General features: G+C 36.5%; 1 protein-coding gene and 1 pseudogene across 4 annotated transcripts in view; one reads left to right on the forward strand and one right to left on the reverse strand.

Moving 5' to 3' along the window:
* PARD3 (par-3 family cell polarity regulator) overlaps positions 1-26,769 on the forward strand; it is a 574,792-nt gene that overhangs the window by 520,371 nt on the left and 27,652 nt on the right. The gene's annotated exons all lie outside the window — the stretch shown is intronic.
* Positions 7,448-7,542, reverse strand: LOC112542507 (U6 spliceosomal RNA; annotated as a pseudogene).

Consider the following 26,769-nt stretch of genomic DNA (forward strand, 5'->3'; position numbering starts at 1 on the left):
TTAAAAAGAAAAAAGAAAAGAATGAACACTTTCAAAGCAATCATTTTCATAACTTGATAGATCAATTATCGGGGTGGGGGAGATTATTTGTTCCCCTTTGCTAGTTCTAAAATCTTCTGAAATAAAGAACATTCAGCTAATGTATTGTATAGTAACACCAGTTAAATTGATCTATTTAAATGTTTCTGGAGGGCCTATTGGTCAAATCTCCGATCATTGTATTGACATATTTTGTGACACACAAGGACTGTACAGTGATGAGAAATAGTTGAACAGCTGAATGCAGTTAATAACACTATCCAAAATATGGTTGCTAGTCCACATTTGCCCATTTGTTTTATGGCAGCAAACTTTGTCAGGACATACACCGGATCTTTCATCAGACCAAATTATGGTCAGGATGCAGGGAACTTTCACTGATGTGATAGTCCACTAATGTTAAATGTGTTCTGGGAATGAATCTTGGAACTAGCTGATATATTAGTACAGTCACAAAGCAACCAGCTTAGCATATTTTTTTTTTCCTCTTCAGATTTGTGAATTCCCATTAAATGTGACTGCATAGGCAAACCTTTGGCAACATATACAAGTAATTTCAATGCTCCTGTTTGTATTTTTTTGCTTTTGTTCTCCCCCCTCCTCCACCCCAGGCTTTGTCATAAAAGGGCATGTGAGGGTGCATTTTTCTAACACTGATATTTGAAAATAAAGCAATAGATCCTGTTATTTCTCCCTGGAACTTTGGGCCAAAGAAAGATTTCTCCAAGAAAAAAGAGAAACAGCAAACACTTCCTACACTGAGACTACTCTAGTAAATTCACTAGGAAAAACATTTTAAATGGTTAAAATCAATTGACTTTTATGATTAATCAATCAAATGATTAATTGATTATGCTCTGTGATCACATGGAAATTGTATTAACAGAGCATTCATTACACTCTTGTCATTGTCATTCTTCTTAGTTAATACAACAATGTTATTAAATCAGAACAGATTTCTTTAAACACAGATAGATATGCACTCCCACACTAATAGGTTTTTATATAATATTACTTAAGTGTTAACAATAGTCCTCCTGAGTTAAGCTACAGATCTCACTTTTGCTTTAAATGTAGCCCCAATTCAGAACAGGATAGTAGTATAGGTATGAAGGCAGAGTGAGGAAGATTAAATCACTTTTATCTGTTGTTAGCCGTGCAAGGTAGTCCAGACAAGAAGCACAACTGGGAGTACTAGTTCTATCTTTATTATAAGGTTACATTAACAGAATCTTGGAAGACTGAAAGTATTTCTCCCCTTCTTAATCTCTGGAAAATTAGAAAGAGTCCCTTCTGAAATATTTCCCATGCCATCCCCCCTTCTGTGGGCTGAGACATCTTTTACATACTGGTTGTCCAGTCTGCAGCATTCCCTCTTGACCCCCAAGGTCATTTCCACATACCATTACGTCTGTGTTCTAAATCATTCCTATTAACCATTGAGAGGCAAATTCTTAATTTCATCAATCCATACGGCTACTAACGACCCGCCCCCCCACATACATTTTAATATATTGTATAGCTCATAGCATGGAAAATCAATGAGTTACACCTGATTATTTTTTGTCTTAAAAGATAGCAACATAGATAATGCTATGACTCATCTAATTTTCAGTAGTGTTGCTTGTCTCACTGTGGTTCAGAAGGCATCTCCAGTAAACATGGTGGAGAATCACAGTAGTTGAAAACGTTGCCTACTAAAATTCAGAGAGCCAAATCTAAACAACAATACAGCTTTGACTGGGATGTCTAGGGGCACAGAATAATCTTACGTATGGAAGCCTTTTTACTACTAGGATTGATTGACAGCAAAACCCAATCATCAGTCCTAAATCTAACTTTTCTAGGTGAATTCCAACCATTCTGTCAATCACAAACCAGTGTTGTTTATTGATACTGGCTCCTGGTAAAACACTAAGCTTTATTTTTTGCTTTGCAGAATACCTTGTTAAAACAATATATTTCAAGAATTGTGTCTGGATTAAATCGGTTCCTAAAATCTAGATATGCAGTTTATGAAGTGGTGTTGGTAGCAGTAAATCTTGTCTGCAATAAATATTAATGGAAGCACATTTCCAGAGGAAAACATCCAGCATTAGTGCAGTATAATTTCCCATCTCTGTTTTTAGTTTCCTACATGCCACTCACAGTTGTTCTGCTGGATCCTTAAACTTTGTGGAACAAATTTGGTGGTGGGGAGGAGATGGAAAGAGGAGAATGTATTTGATTTGCAAGTGGTGTCTGTTGTGCTCATGGAAGGACACTGTTGGATATAACCAATAAGCACAAAGAAGTTTTGCAGCACATGACTTGTGCACTGAAATTGAGGTAAATCTTGAACTGTTAGCGTATGGTAAGATAATTATGGTGTATTGAACTAGAAGGCTAAGTGCTGTCTCAGTTTTTAAATCAGTGGAGGAAGAGATGGCCTATTGCAGAGTGAATGATTGCAGCAAATCATGGGACGGCTAAAGCTTTCAGCAATGTGTAATTTGGGGGAGGGAGAGAGAGAGGAATCTTTGATTTGTAAAAATCAAGATGCTCCAAGGAGACTTCTATTTTTATCCAACATGTGCTGGTGGGCATAGACGAGAAAGCCAAATTTTGGAGCATGTTGAATGTGGCCTTAATCGGTCAGGATCTTAGGGATGTCCTTGTAGAATTGCTTCTTAGTTGCTGGAAAAGGAGAAAGGCCAAGAATGCTTTATTCATGTTTCTCAGCCTTTTATTTCTATTTCAGATATAATACTCTCACTTTGAAAGGGCAGAAAGGCCAAAAGTAATATCTCCACCATAACAATCCTGTTGTACTCATTCAGACAGGTTATCTTTCAAATCAGAATGCCAGAAAACAGTCCTAGTAGTCTTGCTGAAAGGCTACTAAAGATAATCAATGTGATGCCCTTTTACCAACTTGGTCATGTAACTATGTGATGTAGAAGGTCAGAGTTTACAAACTGTTGGACTCTGCAATCTTTGAAGGCTGCTGTTCTCTGGCTTACATTTTCCATTGAAAAGTAATTGCTTTGAACACCAAAAATGATTATAGAAGATTATACCTTTTAAAGGCAATTGCAGAATTTTGTGCATTGGAGGAACACAGCACGTTAGATGTAGCATGACTTGTGCAGCAATTACCTTGTTGTAGCTAATCTCAAAAGCTCAAATTGGCCATTATTTCAGCACAGTCTTTCTGTGCACCCAACAGAATGGAGAAAATGGCTGCCTTTGCCATAAGACTTGAAAGATGATGTGGGTGCTGCTAGGTGTCTGCCATAAATGGGACTAGAGCTGAACTGAAATCAAATAAGCCATTTGAAAAGATCAGGAATGCTATGCCCAAAATACTCACTATTAACACAGCAGGTCCCAGAGCATTGTACATGCCATAGGCTTTCATACAAGCCTCAACCTTTTACATTCAGAGACCTCCAAGAGCAAACCCTATCATCTGCCTTCAACAAGGAACAGGAATGAATGTCTAGCACAATCTTCATTTTCACCTCTTACTTCATCTCTGACCCAGCTGATAAGCAGAGTTGTTGAAATTGTATTGTCAGAGCGCTGAACGCTGCCTTCTTGTTCACACTTTTGCTCTGGGTGGACCTGACTGTTTGAGATATTATGAGGAGACAGCAGACAATGAAAGCAGATGTTTTCAAGCACACCAGGTAAGATTGGTACTGCAGAACATTTAAGCTCTTCCAAGAGTCCTAAGAGAATGATGATTCACCAGTTCTCAAACAAATGAATATTACCCTATTATAGTTCATTCACTAATTTAAGACCATACAGAAGACTTTTCTGTCCAATAATCTTGCTCAGTTTTCATTACAGCTATACATACATACACACACACGCACACACATATTACAGACTTTGGATTTCCTTAAGGCTAGAGTTATGTCCCCCATAGCCTCAATGATGCCAAAGTGACAAAAAATGCATCTTGACAATCCAAGTTCTGCCTTTTCTCACTTGCTTTGCAACATCATATACAAATACATAAGGGGCAGAGTTTGTATCCTGATGCCCTTTTCACCATCCTCTGCCCAGCAGATAACTATGCAACCCCATGTCGTTGGATGGAGCTCTTTTGGCTACAGAGAGACTGAAACTTACACAATGATTTTGCTAATCATATATAATAGTTAATATGTGTTTAGGGTAGTCTTAATAATTAGTAGGACACATGGTACTCATTTTTCCACAACAAAGCCAGGCTTAGTACAATCCAAACTTCTTATTTCTTTGAGAGATTCAATATTTAGTTGAAATTGCTAGAAAAAATTAAGAGGAAATCTTCTTCATCTCAAGGCTTACTCCTCTGACAAGTCCAGTACAAGATCTCACAGAACTACCATGCTCTCCCTTTCAATAAAATGAAATGTTTTCTATTTTCTAAAAAAATTAAATGATCCAAAATGTAAAACTAGCTTCTTGGCATATGCAGCTTGAATGTCTTATCATAGATACTGTTGATGAAATATAAAGTTAATAATATACAGTACTTTTAAAAAACAAAAAGTGAAGTGATCCTTAACAATTGTGCCTTAGCTATCATCCCTGCAGTTGTGCAAACACAACCTCCTTTCCTTGCAAATAGAATACAGTACAATTTAGGTAGAGGTTTCTTATTCAGTCGATCCTTACTAATAGATGTATTTCTTCTTAGAAAAGTGAAGCAGTTAAGAATTTAACCTGCTGTTGTCTCTCAGCTGAATCCTTGGACCTGAAAAAGCCCCTACTGAAATCTAAGGGGCTTTGATTTGAACCAGCAGAGAGGCAGACTTAAGGCCTTGAACAATCACAATGGAGGTCTTTTTTACAAACCTTTCTCTACACCTAAAGCCATTTAAACATCTTATTTGCTCCTCAGATAAGAGCTGTATCCATATGAAGTTTAATGTCTTAGCCTCTAGAATGTTGGAGGGAAGATATAGCAATATTTCATTTTTGGAGTGTTTATGTCTGAGTAAGCATGAATAGGCTTGCACTATTAATGTGCTCCCAAGTTCTCTAACTAGAAAACTTTTTATATGGAAAGCTAAACATACTTGTAACTATTTGCTATACTTCACTCTCTCTTGTCTGGAACACGGAAGCTTGGGTTGTTTTGCTGCATAAAACAGTCCAATAAACAATATTAATTCTTTTGATGGATATGCTTATTCTCCAGAACAGTTTCCCCAAATACAAGCTCTCAAGCAATTTTAAATGTAGCCCAAGTGCATTTGAAGAAGATCAGGATGGGAAAGATTGTTCTAGAATCGACAGAGTAATTTTAATCTGTAGGAAGACTTGATAAGAAGCATGCTCTTTTTTTGGAAGTAGTCTGTAATGAGCAGGGTTCATTGAGAGATTTATTCCTGTGTAAAACCATTTATAGTGAAACTTGCTTTCATGTAAACAGATAGTATCAGTCTATAAAGCAAATAATAATGGTCTACATTGATTATACAGAGACACAATTTAAAAAATGGTGTATGTCTATGTGTGGGTAGATAACATTTAAATATTGTTGAATCACAAATACCTTCATTACATGTTTCAATGAAGAATACAGGTTTTCTATTCTTTCATGTAGTTGGGAAAGCTAAAAAAGGTTGAGTGGCTTGCTCAGAATCTCAGAGAGAATATGGTTTAGATCTCAAGAATACTTGATTCTATCTCTGTCTGTGATACCTCTCCAGACCAGATAAGGAGACGTTAAGAAATTGCTCACTGCATTGGCACAAGAATATCATGGGGTTTTCATGATCTAATAACGAGTAAACAATCATAACTTGATTTGCCATATCTCTCTATACCAGTTCAAAGATGGCCATTCTACTTTTTTACACATCACAAACAAGAAATGAAAAACCACACTTGCTTTGGATAGGATTGTTTATTTGAACTATTTGTTGCTTTTCATTCAAGCTGAAGGGAATGCAACAAAGAAATTCTATCAGAGATTTCTCATGAATCCTAAAAGTTATCTCTTGGTCATTTACAGGGAGCCCTGTTGGGATTCTAATTCATAGTGTTAGTCTGATGAGATATTTTGCTTCTGCCAATTCCTTTGAGTTCCTAATTAGAGTCCAGACACAGAGTAAGAATAGTTAAGAAGCCTAGTTCATTGAAAAAAAGAAAAAAGAAATGATATGGCAAAACTAGAGTTGAATATTCCATCATTTAGAAAGAAAGAAAGGCAAATGCCATCACATGCGAACTATTTTATCTGTCTTAGGCTCTAGTGTGTGTGTGTGTGTGTCTAAGGAGTTTTTATTCATTGGATTATGCAGTCACACAGTCTTGCTCTTGCCAGAGGGAGAGATCCAGCAACTGATTTGCATCCATGAAATATGTAAGTTATATCAGTGTAAATGTAAGTACATTTAAATTTCTTCAGATCAGGCAGAGATCAATATATGTACAGTGATTGTACTCTGCCTGGATTTAAAGGGGGGCCAAAGTCAGCTATAGCCCCCAGACAATTAACAGGAGACAGCGATGACAGATGATGGAGGTGGCAGGAAACTGGCAGTGTTAGCTCTGCATGAAGAACTGCACACCAGGGCTGATGTCTGTCACGATTTTTTTTTTTTTACTTTGTTAATAATTAGTTGAGCAAGCACACTTTGCAGAGAGGGACCAGCTTTACCTGCCATGGAACGCTTCAGGGAAGACAAATGTGATGGATGTTACTGAGAGTGGGACAGCACGTATTCACTGCATAGTGTGTCTGCCCAAATCAATCTTAAAAGAGAAAGAAAAGGATCTGCTTCCTGACCCCAAGTAAAATGTGGGAATGGGGGACAGAGGGAGGGGGGGTAGGCTATCCGAAGTCCACAGCCCTATCATGTTCAGTAGAGCCACTACGCTTACACTGTCTATTTACTCTTGATCACATTTGCCTTTATATGCATCTTGGGATATAAGTCAATTACAATTGGGATTCTTCATTTTATTTTATTTTTTTAATTAAGCTTATGTTTACAGAATTTCCTTCATCTTCAAGTAAATGCTCAAACTGACTTTGCGTAGAGAGTACTGTCAAACCTTTGAACCACCACCACCACCACCATCATAATAAACACTTTATGCCTTGTCCGTAATGGTGGATTCCTGCCCTGGTAAGGGAATTTGACTAGATCTCAGTGCAGAGATCCACTACTAATACTGTAAGGCATAAGGGGTTTTATTTGGTGGCAATAGTTCAAAGCTTTTCCAAATTTCAAAAGTGGCAATACTGCCACAGATGCAACCCTTATGTTCTCTGATTCTGTGAAATGTCCGGTAGCTTGAGTTCCTATGGCCTGGACAAGGGATTTCTCATAATTATTACAAAATAAACAAAGTGAATTCCCTCTTTTAAGGGAATTATTTATACAAAGGAACAAAGTGTTGCTATCCAACTGGAAGAATAAATAAGAAATATTTTGCTCTCTCCCTTGCATGGGGCCATGCTAATGTTCTCTATATCATTCCGATTTTAGTGTATGTGCTGCCAACTAGCTCACTCTCCATCTTTAGATCTCACCATCTGCTAGATCCCTAAGTCAAATTACGATCCCTAAATATAGGAGGGCATTTCTTTGGCTCAGCTTGATGCGTTGCCTACTGCAGTCTTAGAAGAAAGATAAAAAGGCCTCCGATTTGGATTAAGATTTTGCCCATGTTGCAAAGGGGCTAATGAAACTGTTAATCACATTTTATTCCCTGTTTTATGTTGGCATGTGGTCAGAGTTGATAACCCCACATATAAGTACATTTCCTGGTCATTCTGATCAATTTTACTTAAAATTTTTATTCTCAGATATTTATGACTCCTTTACCCTAACTGCAGCTAAATTCCACTAAGTCATATGCAAAACACACAACCAACTGATTGATTAGTTAATTTTACAATTTGTGTGTGTTTTTTGCTATTGAGTTCTATTATGTACTGGTCTTTGACCACAATAAAGGTACTTACTTGCTTTCAGGTTAAAAAATGGTTGATTATGATTCCTAATATAATGGAACCTGCCTGGGTGTCTTTAGGCCAATCACTCTCTCTCACCCCAACCCATTTTACAGGGTTGTTGTGGGGCAAAAAATTCTTATACTCCACTTAGGTATAAAGACATACCATACAGTATAAAAATGCTACTAGCAAATGTACTAACTATTTTACTTTGAAAGATAGCAACTCAGGGACAACTAATTGAAATATAGCAACATTTATATCTTGCCTTTTGGATACATAATAGACCCCTCTCCCCCCACCCCCATCCCAAGCAGCTAACTATGGTAATCAAAGAAATTATGAAATAATTCACAAACATCAAAATACCTTACATACCTTTGAATATTGACATTCATTTAGTTCTATGAGCCCAAATTTCCAATGGAATGGCATGCAAATGTTGTGCTATCTTTCAGCAAGATATCTCAGTGCTCATAACCTATATCAAGGGTCCCGCAAAGTCACCCAGGGCACAAATGTAATTTTAAAAAATGGGAAGTAAGCATGCTGTGAAGCAAACTGCCAGCTTCCAGTATCATCTTTATTTCAAAGAATGCCTCTGGGATCTTCTCCAAGTGTGATTAACTGCTCAGTGCTCAACTGTCTACCCAGAAGTAAGTTTTGTTGAGTTTATTTGAGTGTATAGGATTGCAGCTAAAATCAAAACCTAATTCATAAACTCCCATAGAATATAACCATCTGTAATACAAAAGATTTGGTAACTCCAAATAAATAAGGAGGGTTTACATGTTTCTTCCTACAAAACTGTAAAAAAAATGGATATATACTGTTAAATTTTTGCATCTTCACTATTTCCATATAAAAGAAACTATATTAATCTTATATACATTCCTGCATATGGTTTTGTGTGACCGTTTTGTGTTACCCATTACATTTAGCAAGTTTCGTTGTCAGAAATTCTAATTGCTTTATCCATGAAAACATTAAGCTGCAGTAAATTTCTATACACAGCTGTTCCATTACTACAGAACAAGTTTTATCTCCTAATAAATTGATGTTTCTTTTTAGTGTCAACTCTGACCAAAATTTACATGTTAGTAGTGAACCTTAACATTGTGTAATTAGTTTGCTGCCAGGACTAGTAGTAAGAGGGCACATCCTTTCAATGTATCAACCAAAAAAAGTTTGAACTTTGCTGATTGTTTCCTAAAAGCTTAATTGTGATTAAAAGCAGCTATAATTGAAAAAGAAAAAAGAAAGAAAATACATTATGACCTTTAAAATACATATTGCAAATAACATGTCTGGTTTTGATATGAGTCCCACATAAAAAGGTTCTTTTAAATCCAAAGAACAAAATTTCAGTAGTGGCTGTAAGTAGTAAGTTTATGTTAATCAAATAGGAGCTTACACAGGTCTGGTGTCTGATTAATATTTAATTAATTTTTAGTAGAAGGCTGTGATTTTGAATTAAATAGGCTACTAATAAAAAAGCTAATTTGCCACAGAGTTCACATAAATCTGATCTGCTGTTATGGGGATTTAAATTAAAATGGAATATCTTTTGTTTTTGCCCTTTTTTAAAATGATTGCTGCTTGTCAACCACAAGTAATTGGCCTAAAGCAATTGGGTTAGTGAAATGTGACCAGAACTGAACAAGAATTGAAGCACTATGAAAACATGCTATGTACATAGCATCGAGGAGAGACTTGCATTAGTGACATAGTACATACTTCCGATTCACAATTGTTGCTAATGAATGTTTGTTTGCTTATTTATTTATCCACAAGATTTATATGCTATCTGATGTCATGCGTTCTCTAACATACGGCTGCACAGTCATGAGGGTGTCAGATGTAGTTCCCAGAGCTCTTCCAAGAGCAGTTGCCAAATTACATTTTTTAATATGATAAAAAGGGAAATATACAAGAAGAGTAGTCATATTAGTGGTATGTTGTTAATTTAATTTTAATTGAATTCAAATCAAATTTAGTTAATCCCATCTATTTCTTTGCCTTCATCCTGCCTGTAATGATTGGTTCCCAGACAGATAAAGATTCAGGAAACTATAACGAGCCAGCTGTAAGCTTCTCTGTTACCAGTATAATGTTCTACCTCCTTGCCAAATCAAAGGAAGGCTGTTTGGGCGGGATCAAAATAAATCCACGCTAATGTCCCTGGGGAAAAATTGGTTCTAAATGGGAAATAGTACAGTTGCTGGAATTCTTGTAATCACATCCCATGCTACTGAATACATTTTACTAAAGAACACTCTGAGACTCACACTTGTAAAGAATAGACAGCTGCCAAAGAGCCTGATACTGCCTACACTTTGGAGTGCATTCCATGCCCCCCCCCTTAAAGTACAACACTCATATGGGGAATAAGGCAAAAACAGCTTTGTTTCAAATCTAGTTACTGTCATGAATTCACAAAAAGATAACAGATGAACCAAGTGCTCATAATCCTTTCCTCTATTGGAATAATTGCAATATAATTATAGTAGTTTTCCAAAAGATTATTCAGATGATATTAATCCAATGCAGTTAGAAAATATTTACACTAACCACAGAAATTCATAAGTTGCAAATTAAAATATTAAAAGTTCCCAAGAAATAGATTGAGAAAAATCCATAATGTAAGGAGAAAAAATTATTTTTCTTCAGCTGAAACAACATGTACAGATCTAAGAAGACATCTGAAAACAGCAAACTAAGCTATACCCCCTTATCTTTATAGTGGTTAGAAGATACTATGGATATAATATCCATAACATTGGATATTATGTGAAAAGCTAGGATAGGGTTTGCTTTCCCTGTGTTTATCATGGTTATCCAACAGTAAACTGAGTTTACTAAGTATGAGAAAGGCTTTGAACACTGTTAAGATGCATCATCATCATCATCAGTAGTAGTAGTAACAGCAGTAAAGAAAGTTGGGGCATTGATAGCTCTCTATTCATGCTTCTGGGACAATGGGTGAAAACAAATTACTTTGGGTTTACTACATTCATAGTAATAATTAGGACCCTGATTTCTTTTGCCAAGGTTAGCCTGCATAAGACTTGTTATTGTCTTTCAAAATTATATTTCAGAGTGAAATTGATGGCATACAAATTTGGTATATAAATATATGTACTTAGGGGAGCATGTTTATATTTCAAGAATACCTATGATATTAGATGTCATTTTTAAATATATCTCTGTAAAGCCAGGAAGAATGAGGCAGGATGAACTGTATATAAATACCAGTAGGAATATAATGTGTTTGATCTTCTTATATAGATGTTTGCTTAACTGTAAGAATCCAATGTATAGAATACCATGGGGTATTAAGTATCACCATTTTATTCATGAAGAGGGACCAAGGGATTGTTTCAAATAAACCTTACTAGACTTTCTAAAATACAATAACTGTGGCAATTTCTGTTGAGCATGATGACTCTGGTCTGATTGTAATGGGACAGGAATTGGGCTGGCACTTATCAAATCTGAACACAAGGAGAGTCTTGTCTGACCATTTTGAAACATTAGAGATTGTTAAACTGTTGAATAGCATGCAGAATGAATATATTTCAATTAAATGCAGGGGATTTCAGAAGGTCCAGTTAAATTTCCCATAAAATAAAGATCTATTTCAGAAGGTAATTGCATATAAAAACACTTTGATAAGATATTCTTGCCTACTTCAAGTAGATCAATGATTTTAATCACCCTTATTCCAGAATTTCATTGTGATCTTCACTTCAAAACCAAAATGTTGTGTAGTAAATATAGATGTATCAATATCCACATCCATTATGTGCCTTCGAGCCATTGTTGCCTCCTGGTGACTGTCTGGACTAGACCGTGCAGTTTTCTTGGCAAGATTTTGGAATTGGATTGCCACTGCCTTCTTCCTACGGCTGAGAGAGATTCAGCGGCCCAAGGTCACTCCTCTGGCTTTATGCTAAGGCAGGACTAGAACTCATGGGCTCCCCGTATCTAGCCCAGTGCCTTAACCACTACACCAAACTAATGTTGGAACAGGAACTCTGGGAATTCCTAACCAGCATAACCAAACAACTCAGGATTGTGAAGAACAAAGACATCCGTATCTTCCTTCTGGGAAGAAAAAAAAAATCAAGAACATTCCTTGTAACGTGACTGAATTAAATCTAGTTAATAGTTTCTGATTAAAGCTGAATGATAATTAGAGTTATATTAAAAATCTGGAGGACATGTCACAAATCAGGTGCTAAAGAACTAGCTCAATGTATTGTCGAAGGCTTTCACGGCCGGCATACGATGGCTGGTGTGGGTCTTCCGGGCTGTGTGGCCGTGTTCTTGAAGTTTTGTTTCCGAACGTTTCGCCAGCACCTGTGACGGGCATCTTCAGAGTGCAGGAGCATAGACAGGAGCAGTTCTCTCTGTGCCCAGGGTGATGTGACCCTTTTGTGGGTATTTATAGAGATCTGAGGGGGGGGAGGGGGGGTTGGGTGTGTGTGGGGGGGGTTGAGTTATTGAGTGGCTGCTTGTTTTGGTGTCAGAATATGTGTGTATCTTCCTGGGGATTAGGCAGGGTTTTTTCTTCTATTGAATTGTTAATGAGGGGCTGCTGGGGGTGATTAGCAAGTTCATTGTGTGAATTGTTCACATGTCCTGGTGGTTGAGCTGAGTTCGTTGACCTTTTGCAGGCTGTATTTTTCTTCAGGATTGGTAGCCAGGTTTTGTTGATTTTTAGACTCTCCTCTTTTTTATTGAAACTGTGTTGGTGTTTGTGAATCTCAATGGCTTCCCGGTATAGCCTGGTATAGTGGCTGTTGGTGTTGTCCAGTATCTCTGTGTTTTCAAATAGGATTTTGTGTCCAGTGTGCTTGAGAGCATGTTCAGCTACTGCAGATTTTTCTGGTTGCTGTAGTCTGCAGTGCCTTTCGTGTTCTTTTATCCTGGTATGGATGCTGCGTTTTGTGGTCCCGATGTATACTTGCCCGCAACTGCATGGTATGCGGTATACTCCTGCGGCGGTGAGGGGATCCCTTTTGTCTTTTGCTGATTTTAGCACTTCTTGTACTTTTCTGGTGGGTCACAGGTGCTGGCGAAACGTTAGGAAAGAAAACTTCAAGAACACGGCCACACAGCCCGGAAGACCCACACCAGCCATCGAACTAGCTCAAGTTTCCAAAAAAGGAATAAAGGATTAGCCACTAAAAAGGATTGGCCAGTTTAAACTATTGGCCAATAGAAGGCATCCTTATGAGTAACAACCTGGCAGAGACGGTGATGGATAGTCAGTTAGGAATTCACATGTACCTGGAATTCCATGAAACAAGAGTTAAATTAAACAGGCTTAATTTAATCGGTAGAACAAGTTTAATTTAATCAGTAGAATGTATACAAAAGGTAAAATAATCACCCCTATTTCCAATATTTAGTTTTCTCATTCCTATCAGCTTTCAAACTTTCTGTTCTTTTTCTCAGAAAGAAAGGGCAGGTTGACACCAAGCAATTATATAAAACATAAAATACACCTTAGTTGTTGTATTAGCTTTTGACCAAAAGGAGGCACTACACAACCACTTTCATTCTTATTGGGACACTTCAGGTGTAGGTATCCTCCATAGTAGATGCTCTGTGTTGTACAGCTAAATGCACTGTATAGTTTTCAAGTGCAAGGCACGTAAGTTCAAATCCCATTAAAGTGTTGAACATAGAAGAACTAATATGGGTGATACCTACACCTGAAGAGGCCGAATAAGGATGAAACCAGTTGTGTATTGCCTCAGACTTGTCAGTAGCTATACAACATCTAAGCCCCCTTTAAGGCTTTCAGGGGAGGCAGGCTTGAGCCTCTAATATGAGGCCATATCAGTAAAAATCACAAAACTCTCTAGTACAAGAGCATATTTTTAAAAAGGAAGGCATTCTTGCGTAGCATCTATAAAGAAACCTATATAGAAAATCCCCTGAAATATCTTTGTGATAGAGCCATTTTAGGGATAGTACTTAGAGCTGTACAGTAGGACAAAAGTGTGATGGAATGTATCTATGAAGAGGAGGGTGATGTGGGGGATTGCAACAGAGAGCAAGAGCACCAGGAAGGGAAAGGAGACAAAAGACCACGCAGTCCTCAGGGGGAGTGTGGGAAGCATAAGTCGTTTGGGATAGTCACTCCCTAGAATTTCCCAGGGTATATCCACTAGTTGCAGTAGTATAGATTTAATCTGGCAAGATTCTGTCCATATGGTATAAGCAAATGAACTTAACTCAACTGGACAGTTTCAGCATTGTTTCTAGGGCTGGGTCTGACAAAAGTAAACATCTAATTTTTATTTTATTTTATTTTGCCTGCAGGTCTAATAAAAGTGCTATTTAATTTTTCACAGAGTGAGGAAACTTCTTGCCCTTCCCCAAAACCTCCCTTATCCTTCTTCTGGTTTCATTGTCTGTATAGTAAACTTGTAGAGTTAACTTAATAATTGAAATTGCATGGCTATTGTATCACATAAATCCTTTTTCCCCTACCCAATTCTTTTATATCTTATTATAGTTATTATATATTTTCCAGGGTAGCCAACTTGTTTCCCAGATCTCCACTCTACTGTCAGTTTGCGTATTTGACATCTCTCATTTTTACCAATATGTTGTTCTAACTGTGCCAATTTCACATCAATCTAGCTAGCTGGCTGTCTTCCAAAATAACTATGCATACAGCATACTTACCGTTGGCTATTTCTTTTGAATTATACCTTTAACCTAATAGAGTAGTTGCCTTTTCCTGACATTGTTTATTGTTTTTGAGATAGGTTAATCAAAAGTACATTTGTATAAGAATATTACCATACTCAAAGTACTCTTTTCATGGAATTCCTTAGCATGAAATTCGTTTGGTTGTGTTTTTTTTAATAACCGCTGCATTCTATTTTCATTTTGATGGAGTTATGTACCATGACCTTAACATCTCTCTACTAATTAATTTTCTGTTCTTCAAATAATGAATGAACTGTTGACCCGTGTTAGTTCATCTGGTGTTAGAACTTTTTAGCAAAGTATTCCTCATCTTACAGGCTTACCTTGAATCACATTTCTCCCTGTCCCCAATTTGGAAAGAGATTTTTGGGAGATTTTTGTAGTCTTCTCTTCTTTTCTCCTTCTGAATTTTTCAGGCACACAAAATAAATTGCAGAATTAGATACTTTGTTGCTCTTGCAAATTAATAAATTACTGAACCAAATTAATGTGTCATTTCAAATCTTGCTGACCATCCCAACCAATATGGTCAATAATAATGAATGCTGAGAATCGCCATTCAGTAACATCTGGAATGCTACAAATTCCTTATCCTCAATCTAGGGATAAACCCATGTATTCCACCTGCTCTCTTTCTAATTGCTACCTGCAGCTTATGACTTTTAGCTTGTATCTAAAGCAAGCTTTTGAGTAATATATTAGAAAGAAGGAAGAAATAGGAATTTTAAAATATGGCTAAACACAAAGTCTAGCCTTGGAACAGAAATATAGGAATTCTTCTTATTGTTCCTTATTCCTGTTATTGCTTACATACAAGGTTATATGATGTTAATGACATAATCCTGCTGGCACCATAGAAAATGTCTTAGTAGAAACATAGAGACTGTTTAGATAATAACACAGATAACATCCTGCTAGGAATATAGGAAGGGTCTGTAAATGCAGAAGTATCTTATTTACACAGTAGGAAATAAAATTGTCCAATATCAGATGCATTGTTTCAAACACTCATAATAATTATTCAGTAATCCAATCATAGCGGAAAGGTCAGTCTCCATAACTACCAGATAGAAATAAAATACAGTTTTTAGTTTAAGATCTTCTCAGGACAATTGTTCTTTGTGTCAGCGGATCTGATAAATAATTAGTGTCCCATGTAATAAGAAAAAAAAATCAGAATTTCTCCATTCTGAGAACAAGCCTCGTGTTTGTCCAGCACATGCAGAGAAAGAAATTAGATTTTGGCTTCCATTGTATTTAGTCTCAATTTAGTGCATAATCTGAACCCTAAATTGAAATTAAGTTAGTTTGTTTTTTCTACCCATTCGAATTATGGTTTGAAGTTGATTTGTTTTCTCTACCCATATTTAAGAATAATCTCAATTTATCCAAGTCCAGACAAAAAGGCAAGCTGATTTAAAATGAAACCAAGAGCTTCCACATTCCCTCTCATGTTTATATGGCATGCAGAGTGTGTTAGACCAGAAGTCATGGTGGTCTGAAATCACATTTGATTTGTTATCTGCTAAGAGAGTTATTTAAATTGAGATATATTGATCTACAATTGCATTATTTAGCTATCATGACACTTGCAAATTTGTGATAAGGGTTGAAGCAAAATACATTTAAGTATTTGGTCTTCTGTACAATCTGCACGTACATTCTATGTCACTTTGGAAAATGTATCTTGTATTTTACCTGTGCTCTCAGGTAATTTGGAAACTTCTGTATGTATACATTTTCTTGTAATATTTAGCAGGAAGCTGAAATTGTAATATTTTGATCCTACTGGTAATTTTAAAATCTTGTCTATTTATTATTTCTCTATCATGCATTATTTCTCTATCATGCATCTTCATCCTTCATGTATGTTGTTGTTGTTGTTGTTGTTCAGTCATTAAGTCGTGTCCGACTCTTCGTGACCCCATGAACCATATTGCGCCAGGCCTTCCTATCCTTCACTGCCTCCCTGAGTTTGCTCAGTTTCATGCTCATTGCTTCAGTGATGCTATCTAACCATCTCATCCTCTGCCATCCTCTTCTCCTTTTGCCTTCAATCTTTCCCAGCATCAGGGTCTTTTCCAAAGAGTCCTCTCTTCGCATTAGGTGACCAAAGTATCTGAGCTTGAGCTTCATTATCAATCCTTCCAATGAGCAATCAGGGTTGATTTCCTTTAGGATTGACTGGTTTGACCTCCTAGCAGTCCAGGGGACTCTTAAGAGTCTTCTCCAGCACCATGTTACTTACTATCAAGTTTCTGTCTGTGACCAAGCAGAAGTAAGCTTATTTTGTAGTAAAGAACTGAAGCGGTTCAGAAATACATGTTTTCATAACATGCATTTTTGAATATGTATTTCTTCTGATAAGAATATATTTATTGTGCTGCCCTTCCTGATCAACAAGGACAGCTTTTCTGGGAGCAGATAGTATGAAACAAAAGTTTCCCACGTTTTCAGAATGGTCTGAAATCCATTTAATAATAGAAGTGTTTTTAAAACGCTTTACAGTTTGGCCATCTGACTGCAGTTTCTGCAATAAAATAAGAGCTGGATTTGGGGAAGAGTAACTCTTAAAAAACGTATTTTAGAATTTCATTTACAGTTACTATGCAACAAAAACTCCATTATGGGTTTGACATATCTATAAAGTGCAGTTCTCCACAATTAAAGGAACTACTAAGTTCTGGTGGTTCATAATTTTTCCTGGAATTTATTCTGTTTCATCAACATCTTGAAAACCACCCAATTAAAACAGATTCTCACAAACAAGAAACAACAGAATAATCATGATATAATATAGGAATCAGACTCTGCATCAACCTAGATGTCTACTTTGCTCCTACATTTGCAACTTCACCCACAAAATTAGAGGCACCTGTACATGTTCTTCTCTAATGTGAAATATGTCATCATCTCCTAGCCCCTCTGGATTCTATGTAGGACAAATGGAACAGACTTTGCACAATAGAATTAATGGATGCAAGTTTGATATCAGGACTCAAAATAAGGACAAAGTAATATCAGGGCATTTTAACCTCCAGGATGCACCATTACAGGTTTCAGTATAGCAGTGTGGATATATTTGAACACAATGTCAAAACAATATGCCATCTAAAATCCACGAAGATGCAGTTTTGATGTCAAATGAAAAATAGTCAACACAAGTCAATGGAGATGCTTCTCTGAATGAATGACTAAGTGATATCAATTAAAACCTATAGCATTATAATGTTGCCAATTCCCCCCAAAAGACATTTGACGTGTTAAATGGAATTTCTTTCTCTTTTTTTCATTTCTTTTTATTTGCTACTAAAAACACTAATTATACTATTTAGAACAATTGGAAGTTTAATGGCATCTACTAGAATAGTTATTAAAGCTGAAATCCAAACAAACCTTAGCCAATAGCTCCTATGTTGCTTTATTAAGGAGATTTGTTTTTGTTTCAGTTGTTATTTGTTCATTCATTAAGAACATAAGACTTGCTCTACTACAAAGCTGGAGACCTATTTTCTTGATGAGGTCCACACGACCTCTATTGAAACCTGTCAACATCTGCATTCTAGCACAAGCCAAGACTAAAGCCAAAAGTGGGCGATGCAAAAGCTATTACTCTTTTATTTATTAAACAACAGTGAGAGACGTCTTCTTTCTTCCCAAGGCTTTTTCCTCTTGTTTATTGGTTGAATACTTTTTATGCCTCCCATATTGTAATTTTGTGCTATTATAGTGCATATGTTTTTCAAAACAAATGCATGCCACCCTGGGAACTCTTGTAGCTGAAGGGCAGTTTAGTTATTTTAAAAAATAAATAATATGTTGTTCAATGGAAGTTTTTTTTTTTTTTAACTTCCCCAGCATGATCTTTCCCAAAACCCACTAAGATATAAATGGAGAACCACAAAAAGGATATGGAACTCTTGGATACTATTCTTCGATAGTGTGCCCAGGCCTTAGCAACTAATTCTGCTTTTTTATTGATGATCTCCCATACTGGATGTGCTGAACAGATAGGAGCAAAGAAAGGAGAGTAGCATTTCAGTTTTTATCTTTCCTTTGTCTCAAATAATTATTATTGTTTGAATAATTCATTGAAATCACTCAGAGGAAATGCCGCTTTAGCAGTGTAATAGGTTAGAACAAAAGCACGCCTGAGAGCACTGAAAAACTTTGGACCCTGTAAACCAGTGTTTCCTAGTATACCCTGGTCTGCCCAGCAGTCTGTATCCCTTTTTATCAACCCTGGACCAGCTGGAGTTCTCGTGGAGGCTGGGAGTATCCAAGGTCAGGCCTTAATCTAGCCAGTATTTCTTAGTGACCATAAAAGTGTTGATGTTTTGTTTGTTAAGGCCTTTAAAAAGAGAGGTTACATATTTTTTTAAAAAGTATTATTTTTATGTTCCAGTTTTCCTCTAAGAGCTTGACACAGTGGAATGGTGGTTCTCTCCCTCATCCCATCCCAGCTTATCTGTAACCCCATAGGTACATTAGGCTGAAAGACAGAGATTGCCCCAATGTCATTTAGCAAACTGATGGCTAACAGGAGATCTGTGATTGGAGTCCTGATCCAACTCTGTAACCCTACAGAATATCATTGTTTCTGAACAATAAATAATAAAATTGCAAGTGTTTTACAATTGCCCTATTTGTAGGTTTGGATTCAGAATCCCCTGGTCCAGATCTAATTATCTAATACCACTATGCTGTTCTCCACTTTTTGAACTTTCATTGTTTTCAAGGAAATATGGAAGATGTTTTCTGCCTTTCTGCTTTATAGTCCATTTGGAGCTCTTTTGTAACTGGAAGTATCAAAAATGTAATTAATTAATTAGGAGTTGCACTAATAAATTTTGTTATCCCAGTAATATCTCAGATATTAACATCTATTCTAAATTGTTTAGCATCTATACCAGAAGAGAGTATTGTTGTTCACAACACATTATTTTAAGTCAATCTGTTATAAAAGGAAGATCTAAGTTTAACCACTACCACATTTGAGAAAAAGGTACTGGTTTTTTTAAGCAACACAAATATGATCCCCATAGTTGAATATTTTTATTCAACTAATATTTTTATTATTCCATGTTTATTGTAGGATCCTAAAATAATTGCTCATTTCTCACCCTTTGTCAAAAAGAAAAGAATTCCCCTGAAGAGGGTTCCCAGTGTGAACTCTGACAAGCTAATAAGGAAGAATGATGGAAGCAATAAAAGGGAAACTGGGGTGCATTCCTCTGATTTACTGTTGTAAAATGATGGCCCTGTTACAAAATGAACGTGTGTTCTTGAACATTTGGAATATGGGCCAGGCTAACCTCTGTCTTAACTGTAAACAATCCAAACACCTCCAAGCAATCATGTTGAAAACTAATGACATCTTAACAGCATCTTTTAAATCTGGAGAAGAGAATGGTGTGTTTTTAATTTAGGATGATTTACTACATTAAAATTGGTGTGAAATGTGCAACAAATTGTGGTCTCCAAAGAGGGAAGTGAATGTTATCAGCTGGAAGGAAAAGCAAGCTCTAGAGAATTAGCATAAGTTTTCTTTTGCGTTTACATTCCAAAAGGACAGGTGAATCTGCTCTGAAAGTAAAGTCTAAGCAAGTGAAAACTTCCCAAAGCAGCTGAGTTTATGCTTTCAGAAAGCTGATGTGTTTTCTAGGTTTTAAAACTACCCTTTGGATAGAAATTTGCCCATTGTATGCATTTCAGTGATTTATGTATAATGTGAAAAGATCTTCCCTGTCATATTAAGTTGATCCATGAATTTAGCTATAGGAAGAAAGTTAAAGGATTAAAGGATATATATTTTAAGTAGTCATCTTGGAATATGTGAGCTAATAAACAGGGATTTTTATGTATTCTTGTATAGTGAAAGTAAATATATATTGGGGAATAACATGCAAAATAGAATTTAGATTTGCAAGTGTAACGCTCAGCATTCAAGAAGCTGCCCTTGTTAGAGAAACTAACTTTGCATGCATAATCAGTTTGAGCTCAAACATTTAGTTTCTGCATAATTTAATTCAAATGCTTATTCAACATATGACATTTTTACTGTGAATCTGCAGTCCTGGATTGGCCTTAAAACTCTACACTGCTAGCTGATCAAATTAAAGATAGCATAAGTAAATTCAGTAAAGACATTGCTCTTATCTGCACATTAGTAATTTATTCGTTGTTTTGTTGTGAATGTGGCAGTCTTTCACACGTTTCAAATTCTTTGTTCCAAGGAAAACATGAGTTGTAAAATTCTAGAATAGTCTGGAAAAATTCATTTTAAATAGAAGTGAATATCTGAAAATATAGTGCTTAGCTAGAGGGACTAAACAACATTTAGAAAAAGCCCAATTAAGTCTCAGCATCAGATCTTATCTGTCAATGTATGTACTTTTCTATGCCTAACTCAGACAAGTCCAGTGATAAGACAGCATTTAAACATTTTATTTGGCAGGAACATAATCCAAAACAATAAAATATAACTGATCAATACAATCTAGTTTTATATATCCTAAAAACCATATAGCTTATATAGTTGTAAAGGCATGAGGAGGAGGAGGAGGAGGAGGAGGAGGAGGAGGAGGAGGAATGGAGAGACACCATGCTGCAAGGAAAAGTGCTTGCCTTTACTATCACCTTTATTGCAATTGTTTTCTGTTTCTGTCAAGGTCCCTTAGGCATTTTGAGATAATTAAAATAGTGAGCAATTGCAACACTGAGGCCTGTAACTTACTACTGTTCTCCATAAGAGGACAAAAGTAAACTGCAGTGCTAGAAAGGAACTTGTGTAGCTTAAGGGTATATCGAAGAGGTATCTCACCAGTTATATACAAACTGTATATAGCCGGAGACCAATTTTTTCCAGTAATATTTTAGCAGCCTATTTTGTTTGTTTGTTGGATACACAAAATGGTGGACAGGCTTTTATTCATCTCTGATATAAGTCTTCTAAGGGAGAAGTCACCCTATCACCAGTGCTTTGGTTGAAGATCCCAGAGGAAAGTTCTCCCCCCCCCCCCGCCCCCAACCTTTTCCTCAGGCCAGAAGGCTAGCAGGATTGTGGCTGCAGCACTCTGGTTGAAGGGAAAAGAGAAAAATTATGTATGTATTTTCTAAGACTCCCTCCCTCCCTCCCTCCCCCAACAAGGACTGGAACTGGGCCACAGGCCCCTCCTTGAAATTAACTGCTCAATGGGATCATGTAGGTCTTTTTACCTTTTCATGATTTTTCCATGGCTTCCACTGCTGTGTGTATGCATTTCAACTAGAACTGCAATAAACATTATCTGGATGGATGAAAAGGTCTCCCATTACATGAAGGAAAGCGGTGGGTTAACCCTGCTCTACATTTTCTTTACCTATTTTATGGTGCTAAGCAATGACAAGAGTAGTCCAAATTAACATAACACATAGGTTACTCTGAACTTTGGCAAGCATGCATTCTGTCGGCTGGATGCATTGCCAGCAGAGTGGGGGTGCCATTAATAGTCAACGAGGCAACCTTTTTAAAATTCACTGGAACTACCTTTGTTTCTCTTTCATTTCTACCTGTGGATACAGGGTCCATCATAACTTTTTTTCTTTGCACATTGCATAAATTAAACTCTTCAAATCAGTACAGGGTATATACTTAACCCAAGTTGAGATGGTTTGTTCACTAGCTGTAGGGCTCAAGAACCCAATTAATACATCCACATTTTAGAGTTATTGTCTATAGACTTATGTGTTGCTGGAGAGATTATGTGGAGGTTCATACTCCCCCTCTTCCTCCTCTTGCTATGCATCACTCTCAGTTTTGTGTAGACAATTTGCACAGAAAAAAATTATTTGTTTGCTGAGCTTTGTATTGTAGCTGTAATATTATTGCTTGCTTGGCTTTATTTGGAGGATTCTTTTTTTTTTTTCCTTCTTCTCAATCCAATAATTTTTTTCTTCCCAAAGCTTTAGTCATTCCCTCTCAGTAACTTGTCAGTATCCACTTTATCAACCTGACAATCTCTCTGTTCTGCAAGGATTACAACTCTGTACTTCAGTGCATGACATCATAGTGAGATACTGCTTAATGATCTGAGTCTCTAAACGCCCATTCCTCTGAATTCTAGTTACAGAAAATATGTGACAGCTCTGGCCTAGTTGAGCTTTGCTTACGCTGCTCTTTTCTGGACCAGGCAGGGGTTTTCACGTGTTGTCAGTTGCACTCATGAAACTGCTGAAGCTGCATTTTAGTAATGTGCATTTGGCAGACAGCAGATGAGAAGGTGAACCTGGTTCAAGTTGTCCCATCACTAAGGCAGTGAATCTGGCCTCAACTCACAAAAGGATTGAGTTTAGCTATTAAAGCGTTTGATTTTACTGAACAACGTCAAGTAATTTTTTTTTCAAAGGTGGGTGGGGAGAGATAGAGGAGGAAAATATAATTGTCCCAGAATTAAACATGGATTCAGGTATGTGGTTATACTAGACATATCTGTCCAAGCAAAGAAACACTTAATCAGATTAAAGACCAGCAGTGGACATTGAAGAGATGAACTTATGGTTCTGGCACTTTCCTTTACAGACTAAGATGGCTTTGGACTTGAATACATGAAATAATGTTTCTTCCCTTAAAGCTTGCCTGCAATAAGATCTTCCATTGAAGCTTTAGTCCAGTGGTGGAACATCTTCTGCTTCCAATAGGCACATTTGGAATTTTGAGAGCAGTTTGTTGACGCTTTTACAAAATGATTGCCATTCCATGTCTTCCATATTCACAAAATAGCTACCATGATGGTTATAGTTAATCTAATCACCAAACACCTCCTTACCAGAAGGCAGGTATGAGACTATCCCTTCCATGGCCTCTCAGCCTTTACCACTCTAGCTTTTCTTTGAGTTCTGCCTTTTCTGAGCAGAGCACTGCAATGATGTGCCATTTTATTTTCTTTTTTTTAACAGTAATTTTATTAAAGTTTATAATTATAACAGTAAAAACAAATACAAGCTAAAAAAAAAATATAAGAATACAAAGAAAGAGTAGAAGGTGCAGAAAAGAAAGAAAGAAAGAAAAGGAAAAAATAGAAAAATAGAAAAGTAAGAAAAGAATATAGTAAAAGGAAAAAGAAAAGAAATATATAAAGAAGTGACTTCCTACCGTCATCACAACAGGTATAAGCAATTTTAGTAACTTCTCATCTCCTCTTAAAATACAACAAATGATCTCTTCTTCCAATATCCCATCTCTTATCTATAAACAAATCCATAAAGCATCGTGATTTCAGTGCTTGTGTCAGCAAACGTCCATTAAGAGTTACCAGAAATAACAACATATCTATTTTAAACTTGATCAAGTAAACCAACCTTGTGTTTCTTCCTTTTACTTCTAACAATCTTAATTTTTAGTCCCTTCAAATAATAGAACTTGATTTCTTTTCATTTTTTCTTTGTCCCTTCTCACAGATTCTTCAAAACTTTAACAAGCCTCATTTGTAAATCTAAAATAGGAAAATTATCCAGGTCACTCTCTTGGCTTATTATTTGTATATCCCTTTTAATTATTAAAACATCAGCCAGTTTCTTTTGTATGTCCACTGTAACATCTTTTTCCATGTCATCCTTGTGGCCTATCATTTGTAAATCCACTTTCAACTCAGTCTTGATGTTGTCAAGTAAATCTTGTTCCTTTTCTATAACATCTTTTGCACACAGTCTCTCCATAGAGGCAGATATCTCTGTTGACACTATTAGTAATAACTTCTGAGTCCGTTTTTCAAAAATATCCTTCAGTATTTCCCAAATTAGTTTGCTTCATTCTGCAATTGTAAGTCGAGTTTATGTGTTCTTCTCCTTTAATTGTAATCTTTATTTCCTTCTAGTGTCCAATTTTTAAAATCCTATCTTACTATGTTTTTTAAAAAAAATTCAAACAAAAGCATTTTCCCACGGGAAGAATTCTTTATAATTAACTTCAAAATATTATTTCAAATTTATCTGGACCCTTAGTCCATTTGTAACTTTCTAAACTCAAAGTTTTAACTACCCTTTTGCTATTTATTCTAAAAAATATTTTTTTAAGTTCTTAAACTTATAGTTAAAACTTTCTTTTGCTAAGGATTGAAGGAAACTCACCTGGTGCTGTCTAACTTGTTGATTCAAAGGTTTCTAATAGCTGAAAAGCAGTTAACAAGCAATATCTGAAAGTGATTAGAAAAGGAAGTATGCGAACTTAGTGTCCTTTCAAAGAGGCCAACTGCTTTTTGAGCAACATGGCTATTCCCTTGTCTCCCAGAGCTCTAAACCCACCGGAGTCTGCTATCTTGTGGTCTCCTCATGAGGAGCAGCTGTCTGGAGTACTTGTGGGCAATCTCAAGTCCTCTCCTTGTCTGGAGAAGTTGTGAAGAGCCAATCTACTCTCCAGCTCTTCATTCTTCTGCAGTTGTCGCTCCGCCGTTTCTTCTTCTGGAAATCACGCCATTTTATTTTCAAGGACTATATGTGAACATGTATGCAATATTCTCATTTAATTTTTTTTTAAAAAAAATTCAATTATTAAATAAAATTAGTCTTTTAAAAATCTATTCAAGTAGGGTAGGAAACCTGGTAGGCCTCTATAAAGATGTTTTTAGTTGTATTGGATTGCATTCCCCTGCTCTTCTCTAATTTTCTTCCTTATTTAAATTGTTCTATGTAATTAGAATGGAGACAGTTGCTTTGTAGTGGTGTCTTGCCTCTGGAATGCTTTCCCTAAAGAGGATATGTCTCACATCTAATATTTTTGGTGCCAGGTAAATATGTATCTTTTAATTTAGGCTTTTAAAATTCCATGCGTTTTAAGATTGTCCTTGAAGTTAAAATCCAACTAGGTGGCAGCACCTAACCACTGATTTTGAAAAGCCCAGCAGGGTTGGACCTAGTTATACTTGGTGGTTACCATTGGAAGTACTAAAGCTTTAAGTTCAACTGGTAAGTGAAAAAAAATCCCAAAAGAAGGCATTAGTAAACCACTTCCATATTGTCAGCATGAAAACTACATAGATTTGTCCATGAGGTTATAAGGAGTTGAGATTGTCTAAATGGAAACTTGACTTTTGACTTGAAGTTTTAAACTGTAGGTTGTTGTGGTTGTTGTAGTTATATACCATCCTGGAATGGATCTGCAGAGACTTGCAATTAGCAGCCAAAAACAGGAACCTGGAGACGAGTCCTTCAGCAATAGTCTAGTTGAGTCTGAAAGTTTTTTCTTTTTTTCTTTCTTCCCCATCTTTCTACTCTAGTGCCCTGTGTTAGGGAAGCAGTCCTCTTATCCGTCTTTGAGCTAAAAATTGATCCAGGTTCATGTTGCATCCCTATAATTTGGCCAGGTTCTGTGCTATTTCTGTGTGGCTCTGGAGTGATGGAGGACCATCCGTGATTCCTCCAAGTAATAAAAGTAAGGATAGCTTTTCATACGGCTAGAATGTTGAGATTCTCTAACTGAGAGGTTAAGGAGTGCAATGACTCCCTTAAACATCAACTGCCCCAATACTTTCAAAAAGGAAAAATTGGGTCTGGGGTCTCCAAATGAGACACTTGAGCCCACGCTTTCCCTCAACTTTTTAAGTGTTTCCTCTGTTTGAGAGGAACATACAGTAAATCTTTAAGTCACACAATTGTTCCTTGATGCTCTAAGCTACCCTGCTTCCTCAGGTGTAATGAAGGGTTCCCAGTGTGGAAGCAAAATTCATTTGCCTGTTTAGCTGATATAGAATGGGAAGGAACACTGTTGTGTCCATTGCTTTGAGCAGGAAAAAGTCTTGGGTTTGCCTTGGCTGTTTTTCTTTTTCTTTTACAAGCTGAAGAGACAGATTTAGGAGGCCCTTACAGTAATCTATTTCTTGGGGATTCTCAAAAAACTTGTGTCTTATTTGTCATTAATATTACAGAAAGCTTAATATTTTGCCTATTGTTAGGATGTGCAAAATCATTTTAGTTGATCCAAAAATAATGCCGCAGACCTGATGCTTGTTAATTGAAAAATAATTCCACTGACTGATGGATTCTACTTCCAAAATAAGTGTGCAGAGAACTGG

This window comes from Python bivittatus, unplaced genomic scaffold (genome assembly GCF_059951505.1).
Source record: "Python bivittatus isolate LINGU-HERP-01145 unplaced genomic scaffold, Pbiv_v1 ctg000610_np1212, whole genome shotgun sequence".
Lineage (NCBI taxonomy): Eukaryota > Metazoa > Chordata > Lepidosauria > Squamata > Pythonidae > Python > Python bivittatus.